Genomic DNA, 14,679 nt, shown 5'->3' on the forward strand with positions numbered 1-14,679 from the left:
AACAGCTTCGCCAGCGGATGATTGCCCCGGGCCGTAGAATTCTGTGAAACGAAGAATGCTTTAGCAAGCGCACACTTGGACCGCAACTGCTGCCGCTTTGATGCCGCTGTCTATCCGACGGAAGCTTTTAGGGCCCGTACATGGTCGCTCCGCACGTCCGTTCCGCCCTCGTCCGGTCGCATGCGGATGGCTCTCTACTGGTGAGCGAGGAGCGGACGCAACTTTCCTGTCCGCACGCCTGCTCGTCTCTCATTGGCTGGTCCGAGGCGGATGGTTCGGCTGTCGTCACAGCAAACATGGCGCGTGCTCGAAGCGGGGACGCAAGGCCTAGGCTACAGCCGCGTCAGAAACAGTCTATTTTTTTCTCCTTTTTGTGATTTTTACTAGAGATATGTGGCACCCACGGAGATAGTCATCGGAAGAAGCAAGCCGGCGTACCCTTCCAGACCTCATCAGTGCGTGCGATCGCCAACAGAAACAGACGGAGCGCAGGAAGTGTGTGTTGTGTTTACGATAGCGTCGGAAGAAATATTTGAAGCTGTCGACTTCGTGATTTCTTGTGCCATGCTTCGCGTGTGCGTCGCAGACGAGAACTCTATCACATACACGTGCATTCTGAGCAGCACACACGTTCAAGGCGTGGCGAAATAAGTAGCGTCCGATTGGCGCACCCAGCGTACACGTTTGGTTTCTGCTCTGTGTATGCGGATCGTTGCCGCGGAGTGGTGAACGCCAGCCCTTCGCAACTTACCAGAAGTAACGATACGATCAGTAGCGATAAGTTTTTATCGCCTAGTTATCGCTGCCATTCTGCGTGTGCTATACTGCGTATGAGCCGTTTTGCCGGCTGCGATGCGCCGTGGTGACTGCGACGTTCGAGCTGTGCTCTTGCTGTTATGAAGTGTGTTTGTGAGCTACGAATCGTGATATATATCTGCGATGTGTTGCAGCGTTACTGGGTGTAGAAGTGGTCGTACTACGCGATGTTCGTGTGCTCAGAAGTGAGCTGAGCATAAGTGTTGCCGATTGCGTTTTCTTATGTAGTATAGCCCGATAGAGAAGCCCTATCACACCGGCCTTTTCTGCTTCGTACATCTATCGTTTGTTTCAAAAGTTGTTACTGCACGGTAAGATGCTTCTATCGGTGGGGGAAATTAGGGAACAACATTATAATTGCATACGTCAAGACGTTCAGCGCTGTCGTGAAATGTGGACGCGCCTGGGAGCACTAATGTCATGAATGCAATTAAAAATTCCCAAGACAGTGTTAAGAGAACGGTTAAAAAAGAAAACGTATGAGAAGGTAAGCACAGCAGCTTGTGAACCCGCTCCTATATTACCTCGACCCGCGACTGTTTGTAAATGTATGTTTTCTTGCGTTTGTCAATTTTTTTTTCTATTTCCCACATTTCTTTACCTTGGAGTTTTTCTTAGTTCTCGCATTTGTGTGTGAATACGTGCCTGCTTCCATGCGTGCTTGCGCTTACCATTATTTCTGTCCTTCTATATTATATTAGCATTTGATTTTGCTAGTTTTCTTTCAGCAAAGTCATTACACATTTTCATTCACCAATCTCATTCAAAGCACTAACTCATGTACACGGCAGGGCTGGCCTCTTCCATCTCATTAAAACCTTTCTCACTGGTCTACCTCGTCTTCTCAATCTGCCTACTCGCTGTGTTTTCTGTCCTTGCTTCTTGTGTTGTTGCTGCAGTGTGATTAACCAACTTGCTCAAAGCAGATTTTGATCGCCTATGAAAACAGAAAGGTTTAGAGATAGATTTTCTTAAAAGCGTCATGGGGGTTGCACAGCAACTTAGCCTCTTACCTCTGTTCATGTTTATGCATCAGTGCATGTGGCAGCTCACCAGAAGTGCACATGAAAGGGTGCCATATTGTGAAACTACACCTTGCTATGCTGTTGCATTTTTCATGCAATCAGTCTTAGTAAACGGATGGTTTCGCTGCCCATCACATATGATGGCAAAAAATTTCAACACGAATGACATTGTGCAGTGGGGTGTCATTTCCTGTCTGATGCTTTCGTCGTTGCAAAGACATCTTTCAGTAAATAGAGCCCAGTAAAGCAGTGCACTGATAGCTTTTGCAACTTTCACCATTTATTACTTCACAAATGTCATTGTTTGAACCTGGCCATCGATCGCTATGCCGATGGCTTGTGAATTAAATAATTGCCTCAATAAAACACATTCAACTTCACTCAGAATTTTTTAGTACAAACAATGCTAGCAAAGCTATTCAGGGTGAATAATTGTGCTTACATTGGTGTTACTTGCCGTCAGATAAACAAATACAACAATGGCTGCGACATGACTGATTTGATGTGCAGACTGCTAATGGTGCATTTCAAGCGTGCCCTCCACTACTGCTATTAATAGTTGCCCGACTGAGTATTTTGGGCCTAACTAAGCTAATGATGTTCGATAATTGTTCTATTCGCATTACTTGCCTGGGCCAGGTAACCAAAATAAACAATGCCACCACATGAATGTGTGTTTGCATGCAAGCTGCCAACAGTGGCTGTCATTTTCGCATTGAGTGCTGCTGTTTCACCAACAGTGGCAATGACTTGACTGCGCTTTGACGTGCAGACTGCTAATGGTGCCTTTCAAGCGTGCCCTCGACTACTGCTATTAATAGTTACACGAATGAGTATTTTGGGCCTAACTAAGCTAATGATGTTTGATAATTGTTCTCCTATTCGCATTACTTGCCTCGGCCAGGTAACCAAAATAAACAATGCCACCACATGAATGTGTGTTTGCATGCAAGCTGCCAACAGTGGCTGTCATTTTCGCATTGAGTGCTGCCGTTTCACCAACAGTGGCGACGACTTGACTGCGCTTTGACGTGCAGACTGCTAATGGTGCCTTTCAAGCGTGCCCTCGACTACTGCTATTAATAGTTACCCGAATTAGTATTTTGGGCCTCACTAAGCTAATGATGTTTGATAATTGTTCTCTTATTCACATTACTTGCCTGGGCCAGGTAACCAAAATAAACAATGCCACCACATGAATGTGTGTTTGCATGCAAACTGCTAAAGTGGCGGTCAATTTCGCGTTCACTACTGCTGTTTCACCTACAATGGCTACGACGTGGCTGCGGTTTGAAGTGCAGATGCTGAAGGTGCCTTTCAAGCATACCCCGATGACTGTTATTTCATGGTGTACTTGATGTACACAAACGTGTACAGCTATTTTAAATATTAAAATAGCATTACAACATTGGCTCATGTCATTTAGAACATACTCAAAAAATTTTACTAGTGGAAACAAAGTTTCCACTTACCATATGCTCATCGGATACAAAGGCTCAACTCTTTGTATCCCAGCTGCAACACATGTTGCCATTAGGAAGTGCTGCACCACAACTTCTGTGCGGTAGTTAGACCCCACTGAAACACATGTGTTACATCAGTGCTTTGATACAGCCACACAGATTGCACAACCTGAGGAGCAGTTACCCGCCGTGATTGCTTAGTGGTTGTGGTGTTGGGCTGCTAAGCATGAGGCTGCGGGATCGACTGCCAGCCACAGCGGCTGCATTTTGATGGGGGCGAAATGCGAAAACACCCGCATACTTACATTTAGGGGCATGTTAAACCCCAGGTGGCCCCAAGTTTCAGTCCTCCACTATGGTGTGCCTCACATTCATATCCTGATTTTCGCACATAAAACCCCCTAATTTATTCTTTTTCTTGGAACACTCATTAATTGTGAGAAAGAAATTATAGTGTCTGACAGGAAGGAAGTATATTGGTACATTGGTGGTTTAGTCTGCATTTTCTTTTTGTTTCATAAACATGTCAGTTTACTGCACCCATACAACAAGAAAGCAATTTATAAATGGGCCTTAACACTGCATTTTGAAGTAATAGTGCAATAGCAGTTCTTTGTAGCGTACTGAATAAAGTTCACATGTGTTACCACTGCAAAGGTATGCATGTCACATGCATTAGGCGAGCTCAAAACTGTAGTGCAATACCTCCTGCAATGCAAAATCCAGAAAGGCCGGATGTCCAAAGGACTTGGGATGTTTTATTAGCATACAGAGAAGAACAGAGCTCTTAAATGCACTATAGGGCCCACCTAAACACAAGTCATGCACAGTAGCTGTGGTGGTTCTCAATATCCTGGGTTTGGTTGTGTTGTGCAAGTGTGTTGTCACAGTTAGCAAAGGAAGTTATTTTACGAGTGATCACTCTGTCTGCATCACAATCAAAGCAATATTTTAGTGGTGCAATACTACACTTATTGGCTCCTCCAAATTGTATGTGGTGACATGCTGTGCCTTGTTTCATTCTACTGTCATTTACACGGAACATAAGGTGAGTTCAAGCGGCTCCTCGAAAACATCCCATCGTAACTTGTATTATTTTTGTTCGCCAGTAAACACCCACTACCTCGTGTAATGTCTCAACAAGGGACCTTTCAGGAAATAAATAAATAAATAGAAATGACTAAATGCAAAACGCTCTGATTTCTTATTCTAATGCTCTTCAGTTGTGATTGGCACTGCAAGCACGAGTATTTAATATCTGTAAATAATTACTGGCTTTTTAACACCAAAACATATGATTTTAACTGTATTTATGTGTCTCGAAATGAGAAAATATTTGGTATTCGTAATCGGCGCCTTTCAGAAACTTCGCTACTTACGCAAGTGTACATAATTCGTAATTTGCTGAGCAGGCTCAAAGCCTGCCTACAGCAGACCGATAAATTTTTCGGAGCCCGCAATATGCGAAGAACCAAGCAGCGCTATGCAAGCGATTAATGCGGCAGCCGTATGGAGAAATAGTCACAGCACCTTTCGATTTGAGGCTGTGGCCATAGAGAAAGGTATGCTGTGGCGTTCCCTGACTGCGGAGAAGTTTTGTTACTGTTTCGAAAAAAGCTATTTCGTTCCTAGATACACATGCTTAGAAAAGCTTTGTGGTCGATGTTAATTATGCGCGATTAAATCAGGATTCTGTTATGCCTCATAGTTGCGCGTTCCATTGGATTGTAGCGCAAATGCTCGGTGCAGCTCGGCAGTGTATGTTCGGATTCGTAGCAGAAGACACGCATTGATGTCTCAGCCACGGCTATTCGTATTTCGTTCTCTAAATACATAATTAGATGCATAGAGAAATTAATTATAGATTGAACTTGAACTTAATAAAGGGGGGAAATTACGCAGAACTATTACGTCAAACTTAGAACTTGCATCCACAAAAATCATATAGACAAAAATATGCCAGTGTCGTCTGCTGTCAAAGTTCGTTGCCAACCTTGAACACGGTTGCTCCGCCGAATGGTTGCCAGCTGTCAATAGACCGCGTCGTCCAATAGGAATGCGCATGTGATCCGCTCGTGCGGATGGAGCACGGCTGGTCCGAGGCGGACGGACGGAGTCGGGTGTCGTCACAGCAAACATGGCGCTTGCTCGAAGCGAAGCGGGGGCGCGAGGCGTAAGCTACGGCCGCGCCAGAAACAGTCTATTTTTTTCTCCTTTTTGCAATTTTTACTAGAGATATGTGGCACCCACGGAGATAGTCATCGGAAGAAGCAAGCCGGTGTACCCTTCCAGACCTCATCAGTGCGTGCGATCGCCAACAGAAACAGACGGAGCGCAGGAAGTGTGTGTTGTGTTTACGATAGCGCCTGAAGAAATATTTGAAGCCGTCAACTTCGTGATTTTTTGTTCCATGCTTCGCGTGCGTGTGGCAAACGAGAAATCCATCACATACACGTGCATTCTGAGCAGCAGGACACATGTTCAGTACGTGGCGAAATAAGTAGCGTCCGATTAGCGTACCCAGCGAACACGATTGGTTTCTGTTCTGTGTATTCGGATCGTTGCCGCGAAGTGGTGAACGCCAGCCCTTCGAAACTTTCAGAAGTAATGATACGATCAGTAGCGATAAGTTTTTATCGCCTCGTTATCGCTGCCATTCTGCATGTGCTATACTGCGCGTGAGCCGTTTTGCCGGCTGCGACGCGCCGAGGTGACCGCGACGTTCGAGCTGTGTTCTTGCTGTTATGAAGTGTGTTCGCAAGCTACAAACCGTGATATGTATGTGCGATGTGTCGCAGCGTTGCTGGGTGTAGAAGTGCTCGTTCTACGCGATGTGCGTTTGCTCAGAAGTGAACTGTGCAGAAGCGTTGCCGATCGCGTTTTCATATTTAGTACCCTTACAGATAAGCCCTATCACACCGGCCTTTTCTGCTTCGTACATCTATCGTTTCTTTCAAAAGTTGTTACTGCATGGTTGAAGATGCTTCTATCGGTGGGGGGAAATTAGGGAACATCATAATAATTGCATACGTCAAGACGTTCAGCGCTGTCGTGAAATGTGGACGCGCCTGAGAGCACTAATATCATGAATGCAAATTTCTGGCAGCCTTGATTTTCATAATGTGGACACTAGAGTAAAGATCAAGAATTTCTAGATTTCATGAAGTAAACTGCTTTATATTTTGTGATGCAAGCGGCTTACATAGGCAAAAATCTGTGCTGCTTGTTTTTGACTAGTGACTAAGCACAGAGTCTGTTTGTGAAGACACAAGTGGCATGGTAGATGAATATGTTATAGGTAAGAACTGGATACTATCTTCTTATTAACTAAAAATTTTACATTTGCTGACAAAAAGCACTATGAATGTAAAAATGAACACGTAGGACGAGTTGTAAGTAGTAAGTGTCACAGGTATGGTGTTATATAATATTCTGCTAGCAGCCAGCAGAACTGCGTGAAATAAATATTACCCAGAGTTCTTTCTTCCTCACTGGCCAGCCATGGTCACGTTACTAATGCAGGCAGAATTGGGTAAGCGAAAGTTTGTGATTACTTTGTTTATCCCCCCTATTTGATTATCTGGTTTGTGTTGCCTGTTTTGTCACGAGCCTTCAGTTTAAAGCAAACAATAGCACAAGTACCAGCATTATATGCCTGATAAGTGCTTTATTTTCTTTCCTCGTGTTCATTCTGCCAACAGTCATTAGCAAATAATGTGCATTAAACTGACTTGGGCCTGTAAAGTATGTCCATTAAATGTTTTTCTTGTGCACTTTCATCTGCCAGTAAGTTTACTGCTACCTATCATTCATGGGTGTGGGATGTTGGATGTTATAAGTGGCTATCTGACTGATCTTTATTTTGAATAGTTCACGGTTCCACACATTAACTGAACCGTTTTCAGCTGCGCTGCCAGACTATAGAAAGGGGCACCTCGCCTCTTGTCATTCTTTAGCATGTTCATGGCCACAGTGCATTGTCCCTGAGAAGTCAGCTGCTATCACAATATAAAACGTACCTATTGGCTGCTATGAGTTTATCCCGAACACGAATTTTCACAGTTATGTAAGCATTAGTTATGTGACCGAAGCCAGCCAATGAACACGAACTGCTGGCAAAATTTTCAAGTTACTCTGCAGGCAGAGTGTCTGCTCCCTATATTATGTTAGCCACACTGCTTTGTCAGTGTGCTGAACTGTTCTTTTTTGACAGCAATTTACTACCCAGCCAGACAAGATATTGCCAAACCATCAATTTTAGGCCCGTACACATGGTCACTTCTTTATTTTATGATTTTCCGGGCATGACAGCCATGGCTTAACTTATGCACGGAGTTGCTGCAAGTGGGAAAAGAAATCACTGCGTAGCTAATATGAATTAAACTGGTACAAAAAAATTATTTATCTTTATGGCTTGTAGTATAAGTGGTGCTGTTCATTTGATGCACACAGTAACATGTGAACCCAAACGTATATGTACCTTGCATTTATGTGCATGTGTGTGTGAATAAAACAGCACAGCTTCTAATATCAAGGCACGTTGCACCAACTATACCCATTAAAGATGTTCTAAGTGGTAGTCAGCTGATCGTATTGAAATTTTATCACATGGTGCAGTTACAACATTTCATACCTGTATGTAAACCTATTTAAGAACTGTATTCACTGCATGCGAGAATCCATATTTTAGGTCAATGCAGTACCTGGGGTAGCAGCTTTTTAGTTAGCTTTTGCCACAGCTCATTAGAGGGATCTTGTTGATTATGCCATCCAAACAACTCATATAAAGGTTTGTGTTTAGTATACCAGCAGTGAAATACTGAATGCAGCTGCGATTCTTTGTATACTAGTGACATAATTTCCACTGCTCATTGTTCTGTAACGTGTTGTTCTTCAGTCACACATGGTGACAGTATTTGGCGTCATGAGTTCTAGGCTATTTTTCACATGGGCCTTTTGATGAAGTGAAATCTGCCTCTTCAACAGTCAGTTTAGTGGAAAGCCACCACTGAACCAATAGCTCAAAGGCCAATTCCTGCATACTTTTCGCCAATTGGGTAGTGCACGGAAACTATGTGTGATACATCACTTCAGCTACACCAATAATCACACAGCTAAGCCTGCCACATATAGTTAAGTCATTGATATAGGCAGAGGTAGATGAATTAGGTATGTAACAGTTACTCATCCCTTGAAATGTGAATGACCCAAACCTTCGCGAGCATATCAGTCACAACCATCCAGCAGCACAAGTGGGAACACTTGTGCTATCAGAAACGAAAACAAGTAGAATAGTACCACCGTCTCAGCTAGTTTGTTGTGATTACCTTGCCTGCAAGTTTCTTGTTTATATTGGATAGGCTTCCTACTTCCTACAAATAGCTTGTATACATATTTGACCTGCACCACAAAGAGCTGATGCGAAAAAGAAATGTGTACACCTTAGTGTTATGTTGCTTTTCGTGGTGTCTCAGTTTACTTAATACAGTTTTGAATTTACAGATTGCTTCACATGTTTATAGCTAAAAACCACTGAAAACTACTTGCATTGTGACTGCGAGGTCACAACACGAGGATTTGTGTGGTATCCTTCCTGTTCATCGGTGTGTCCTTGCACTATAAATGTAAAACGTCACACCTGCAAACCTGAGCATCCACCCTTACATTTCAAACACTTTTTTGAATGCTCGGCAGTTATGCTTACAAGCACATTGTGACAGCAAATCTACACCACCTTAATTTAAGTGCGATGTAAAGGGTTGTTTGTGCATATCCAAGCTGTTCTAGCGTGCCTGCAGGGATACAGCATTGTCCAGTGGCACCGTATAGTTCAGGCGTAACAGTGAACTAGTACTCAAAGCGGCTGATAATACTAAGCTGACCCATATGTAGGAGCATTATATTATCTAACCCACATGCAAAGTTGCTTTCAGTGTACTGAATAACCGCAGCTTTGATTTGCCAAGTTATATTACTGCACACACAGAGCGCTGAAACAAAGTCTGTACAATGGTGAGAAATGTGCCAAGGAATGAAAGATTACTTGTGATGTGTGGATTTGAATAGTAGATGTGAATGCATACCCAATTCACCAGTATGCATGTTTTCTTTTGGAACAATTTTACATTTGGCACAGAGGCTCAGCCACTACGGCCTCTTGACTGCAAATTTCTGTGCTCTCACAGTGCTAATGGGAGTATCGTTCATTTGGCTACCCAAATAGTGAATAGGTAATAGAGCACTACAATCTTTCAGTTTTACGCATAAGACCTTGTGCATTATTCACAAAACTGAACCTAAGGAACTATTCGCTGGTTTGTTATGGAAATAAAAAAATGACAATGAATGTTTCGTCACTTTTTGTGTGGCCCTGTCTTCTGCCCTACGCACCTTCATTTCATTGTCATGTGCATGTTAAAACAGCAACTAAGTAAGAAAGACAAACACAAAACTACTAACTACATCAACCTTTTCACACCACAAGAGGTCACTGAACTCACTACTAAGCTACACTTGATAATGTCGGTTTGCTTTCAAATAAATACAGGCACTGGCCAGCTGTTTATGTTATGCTATGCATTTTTTATTTTCCTAAAATATGTCTGTGCATGAGCTAGCAAGGTTGTTACCACATAAATACATAAACAACATGCAGCTCATGCCCAACTAACTCATATAACCTGATTACAGCTTATTTTTGATATGTAGAGCAATCAAAATAGAACACGCATGTATGATGCCGACAGTATCAAACAATCTCAAGTCGAACATCCTTGTTTGGTGCCATGGGTGAGAGAGGGAGCATGCCTGTCAACGTACTGCTTAATTTTGTGCGCTTTGGTAATGTTTGCACATTCTTGAAATGTTAAATTAGGTATGTTAAGTAGTGAGGTGGCAACATATTGGCTAGCCAGGCTGGCAAGAAAGAATGCAATTGTTTGATTTCACTCAAAATAAGTTTTCTTATCAGCAATGTAAATTATATGCTTTCAAATAAGTACTCCCCTTGGAAACATATCTCATGAGTATGCATATATTTGCATAAGGTCACCGCTATACATACATATTGCTTTAAGCCAGTCATAATGAATTGTACATTCACTGCTTAACCTTCAATTCCTTGCTGCATGAAGTTAACCACTTATTCATAACTTTTTTTTTTTGCACACGGTGAGAACTTCAGTCATCGCTGAGCAAATAATTTAAGGAAAAGGCATTCCATGAATCCAACTGCTTTAAGCACTCTCTTAAAATTGGCAGAGTCAAAAAAAAAAGCACGAGCAAGCGTATCAGCAAGCTGTACTCGGAGCCTCACATGCGTGCTCAGTGATAAAAATGTGCGTCTTGGCGACCTACGCAAATGCATTCCGCGACAGATGTGCGTGTTCCGTATTCTTGCAAGCTGTCACTAGCACTACAGAAACCGCGCTTCCGGCGACACTATCAGTTTCACGTGAAGCAGAACGCAGCACGTTGGATAATTAGAGAGGTTTTGTTCAACCAGCCAAGGCAGCGCGCACTGAAAGTAATCATCCGAGAATACGTCGCGTGCTGCGACGTGATGCGATTGCAATACATCTGTAAAAGGTGGCGCAGATAAGACGACTGTGCAATGTTTCGAAGAAGGATGACAGTGCCAATGCAACACATACGGCTGCAGAACAGAATGTGGCCGCCTAGAGTCGCATTTTCACCGGAACGCGGAAACTTTAAATCAGATCTGCAAAAATATGCCAGTGTCGTCTGCTGTCAAAGGTCGTTGCCAACCTTGAACACCTTTGCTCCGCCGAACGGTTGCCAGCTGTCAACAGGCCGCGTCGCCCAATAGGAGTGCGCGTGCGTTCCGCTCGTGCGGATTGAGCGTGCATCGAATTTTGCGACACCTTCCGCCTTTCGGGCTTCCGCACGCGGCCGGACGAGGGCGGAACGGACGGGCGGAGCGACCATGTACGGGCCCTTAAGGCCTCAAATGGTCTGGCGCAGGCGCTCTGGATGCGATCCCGTCTCCACGTAGCGGAGCTTGGGCGCACCTGGAGGAGCAGCGATTACACCCACGTGCGGTATGGAGCAGCAAACAGCTTCGCCAGCAGATGATTGCCCCGGGCCGTAGAATTCTGTGAAACGTAGAAGAATGCTTTAGCAAGCGCACACTTGGACCGCAACTGCTGGCGCTTTGATGCCGGTGTCCATCCGACGGAACCTTTTAAGGCCTCAAATGGTCTGGCGCAGGCGCTCTGGATGCGATCCCGTCGCCACGTAGCGGAGCTTGGGCGCACCTGGAGGAGCAGCGATTACACCCATGTGCGGTATGGAGCAGCAAACAGCTTCGCCTGCAGATGATTGCCCCGGGCCGTAGAATTCTGTGAAACGAAGAATGCTTTAGCAAGCGCACACTTGGACCGCAACTGCTGCCGCTTTGATGCCGGTGTCTATCCGACGGAAGCTTTTAAGGCCTCAAATGGTCTGGCGCAGGCGCTCTGGAGGCGATCCCGTCGCCACGTAGCGGAGCTTGGGCGCACCTGGAGGAGCAGCGATTACACCCACGTGCGGTATGGAGCAGCAAACAGCTTCGCCAGCAGATGATTGCCCCGGGCCGTAGAATTCTGTGAAACGTAGAAGAATGCTTTAGCAAGCGCACACTTGGACCGCAACTGCTGCCGCTTTGATGCCGGTGTCCATCCGACGGAAGCTTTTAAGGCCTCAAATGGTCTGGCGTAGCCGCTCTGTATGCGATCCCGTCGCCACGTAGCGGAGCTTGGGCGCACCTGGAGGAGCAGCGATTACACCCACGTGCGGTATGCAGCAGCAAACAGCTTCGCCAGCAGATGATTGCCCCGGGCCGTAGAATTCTGTGAAACGTAGAAGAATGCTTTAGCAAGCGCACACTTGGACCGCAACTGCTGCCGCTTTGATGCCGGTGTCCATCTGACGGAAGCTTTTAAGGCCTCAAATGGTCTGGCGTAGCCGCTCTGTATGCGATCCCGTCGCCACGTAGTGGAGCTTGGGCGCACCTGGAGGAGCAGCGATTACACCCACGTGCGGTATGCAGCAGCAAACAGCTTCGCCAGCAGATTATTGCCCCGGGCCGTAGAATTCTGTGAAACGTAGAAGAATGCTTTAGCAAGCGCACACTTGGACCGCAACTGCTGCCGCTTTGATGCCGGTGTCCATCTGACGGAAGCTTTCAAGGCCTCAAATGGTCTGGCGCAGGCGCTCTGGATGAGATCCCGTCGCCACGTAGCGGAGCTTGGGCGCACCTGGAGGAGCAGCGATTACACCCACGTGCGGTATGGAGCAGCAAACAGCTTCGCCAGCAGATGATTGCCCCGGGCCGTAGAATTTTGTGAAGTGTAGAAGAATGCTTTAGCAAGCGCACATTTGGACCGCAACTGCTGCCGCTTTGATCAAACCTTTACTGAAAACCAATCTTCGCAATTACTTATTCATCAGCCATGCCTAGCCACGTATTCCTTAGTGGCAGGGTCTGTGGATTACAACTTCGCCGTCCCGACAAGTTACGACCATAACGTGACGCTTGCGGTTACGGATGCCATACTCGTGACTCTTACTATATTACTACTATACTGCGCGAACAAGCAGACATTTTAGAACCGTGTTTTTCGTCTTACATACGCTCAACGCAAGCACCATTGCAGCATGTTACGGTGCGTGTCCCTTCAAGGCAGAGACGCGAACGTAAACATAAGAACGCGTTAGAAGACAGGGTCTTGGGCCTCATGCCAAACATATCCAAGCCAACAATATGTTAACAATCATGCCGTCGTTTCTATGCAAAGAGGTTATGTATTTAAACTTCTGGAGTGACAGCCCAATCCACCACTTACTGGAGCGTGTGAAGCCGCTGCATAGGGGCCACATTGTTATAGGAAGAGGAGCGCGACCACAGTACGCCTGGCTGCGGTATACGCGCGACGCAACCTGTGCTTGCGGTTCTGCGATGAAAAAATAAAATGAGACCCCTTTAGGAAGTATATCAGTCCGGCATTGTGTGTCGCTGTTGTCAAAAAAAATGTCATGGTGGTGGGTGCCTTGTGTTCTGTGTACAATATGTTGCGAAAACTGAAAAACAGTCGTTTCCTGTTTTCTTCATTCAGTAACTTGCCGCGTGCATCGGCACTGTGATGCCCTTTCGTCGATACGTGGTGCTGGCCCGTACTGACACAACGAATTGACCTCGAAATATAGTATCAAGTTTCAAGTTTCAAGTTTATTGCTTCATTCATTGCTTATTTTTTTTGTTTCATTGCATTCATTGCATTCATTGTTTATTGCTTATGCCATTTCTTTAAAAAAATCACTATTTGTGTAAATGAGCGTTTTTCGTTTAAACCAAGAAAACAAGAACAAAATATTCAACGGTAGGTCTCATTTTTGTCCGGCATTTCAGTTCTAGCTGAAGAGAGTCGGTGAAAGAAAATTCACAATAAAGCTAAGGCGACCCACAATCTGCACGCAGCCGCAAGCCTACATGCGCTCCAATGAGAATAACCTGCCATAGTTAAGGTCATGTGTCAGCTGGCGGCTCAAACAATCTTTAGTTTTTTTTCGTTTCTGCATCCGTTCTGCCTGCGTCTGCGGCAAAAACGTGAAGTGCGAAGGCAGATAAACAGATATTGGTGGAGGCAGGTGGTAGCGTAATGGTTAGCGTGCCCATCTCCCAAATGCAAGATGGTGCATTTGGGAGATGGGCTCGAATCCCGGTGGTTTGTTTGTGAAGACAGCTTTCTGTGCTCTCTGGTGACTGCGAAGCTCAGAATGAGGTGGCAGCCTGACGACAACGGTCGCCGTCAACGTAACAGAATAAGCGGGCGTGCAAGGTCACACCTAAAGCAGGAAGCACATTCAGAGGAAACACACAATGCTCTTGTCGACAAAAAAAGAAAAACGTGATGAGTAACGAGTGGTGTTGTTGAGCGAGACTGTAGACGGATAATGTCACAATAGACAGGACCTCGCTCCAATCCCGGTGCTCAGTGGAAATATACATCGACAGCGTGTCAACTAGCGTGTAATTGATACTTCATTAAGGTCGTTGCGTGTTTGCGTTGTGTCTAGCAGGAGCGAGTAGTCTAAGAGATGACACTGGGAGAGAAGTTGGTGAGCGAAGTCCGCGAAAAGTAATTGAGGATATCCATATTGAACGTCGACGCCATGTTGAATAAAGCCTGCGACTTCAGCTGCTCAGCCGCCAGAAAGGCTTGAGTGGTAGCACGCCGCTGGGCGTATTTGATAACCACAGCGATAAACACACACTTAGCGGAAGTAAACAGAGGACAGGGACGTAGTGAGTTGGCCGCCCTTTTCGAGCTGTGGCATAGCTTGAAAAATGAATGTGGCGAAGTATGACGCGCAAA

The sequence above is a fragment of the Dermacentor andersoni genome, chromosome 3, assembly GCF_023375885.2.
Source record: "Dermacentor andersoni chromosome 3, qqDerAnde1_hic_scaffold, whole genome shotgun sequence".
NCBI classification, from domain to species: Eukaryota; Metazoa; Arthropoda; class Arachnida; order Ixodida; family Ixodidae; genus Dermacentor; species Dermacentor andersoni.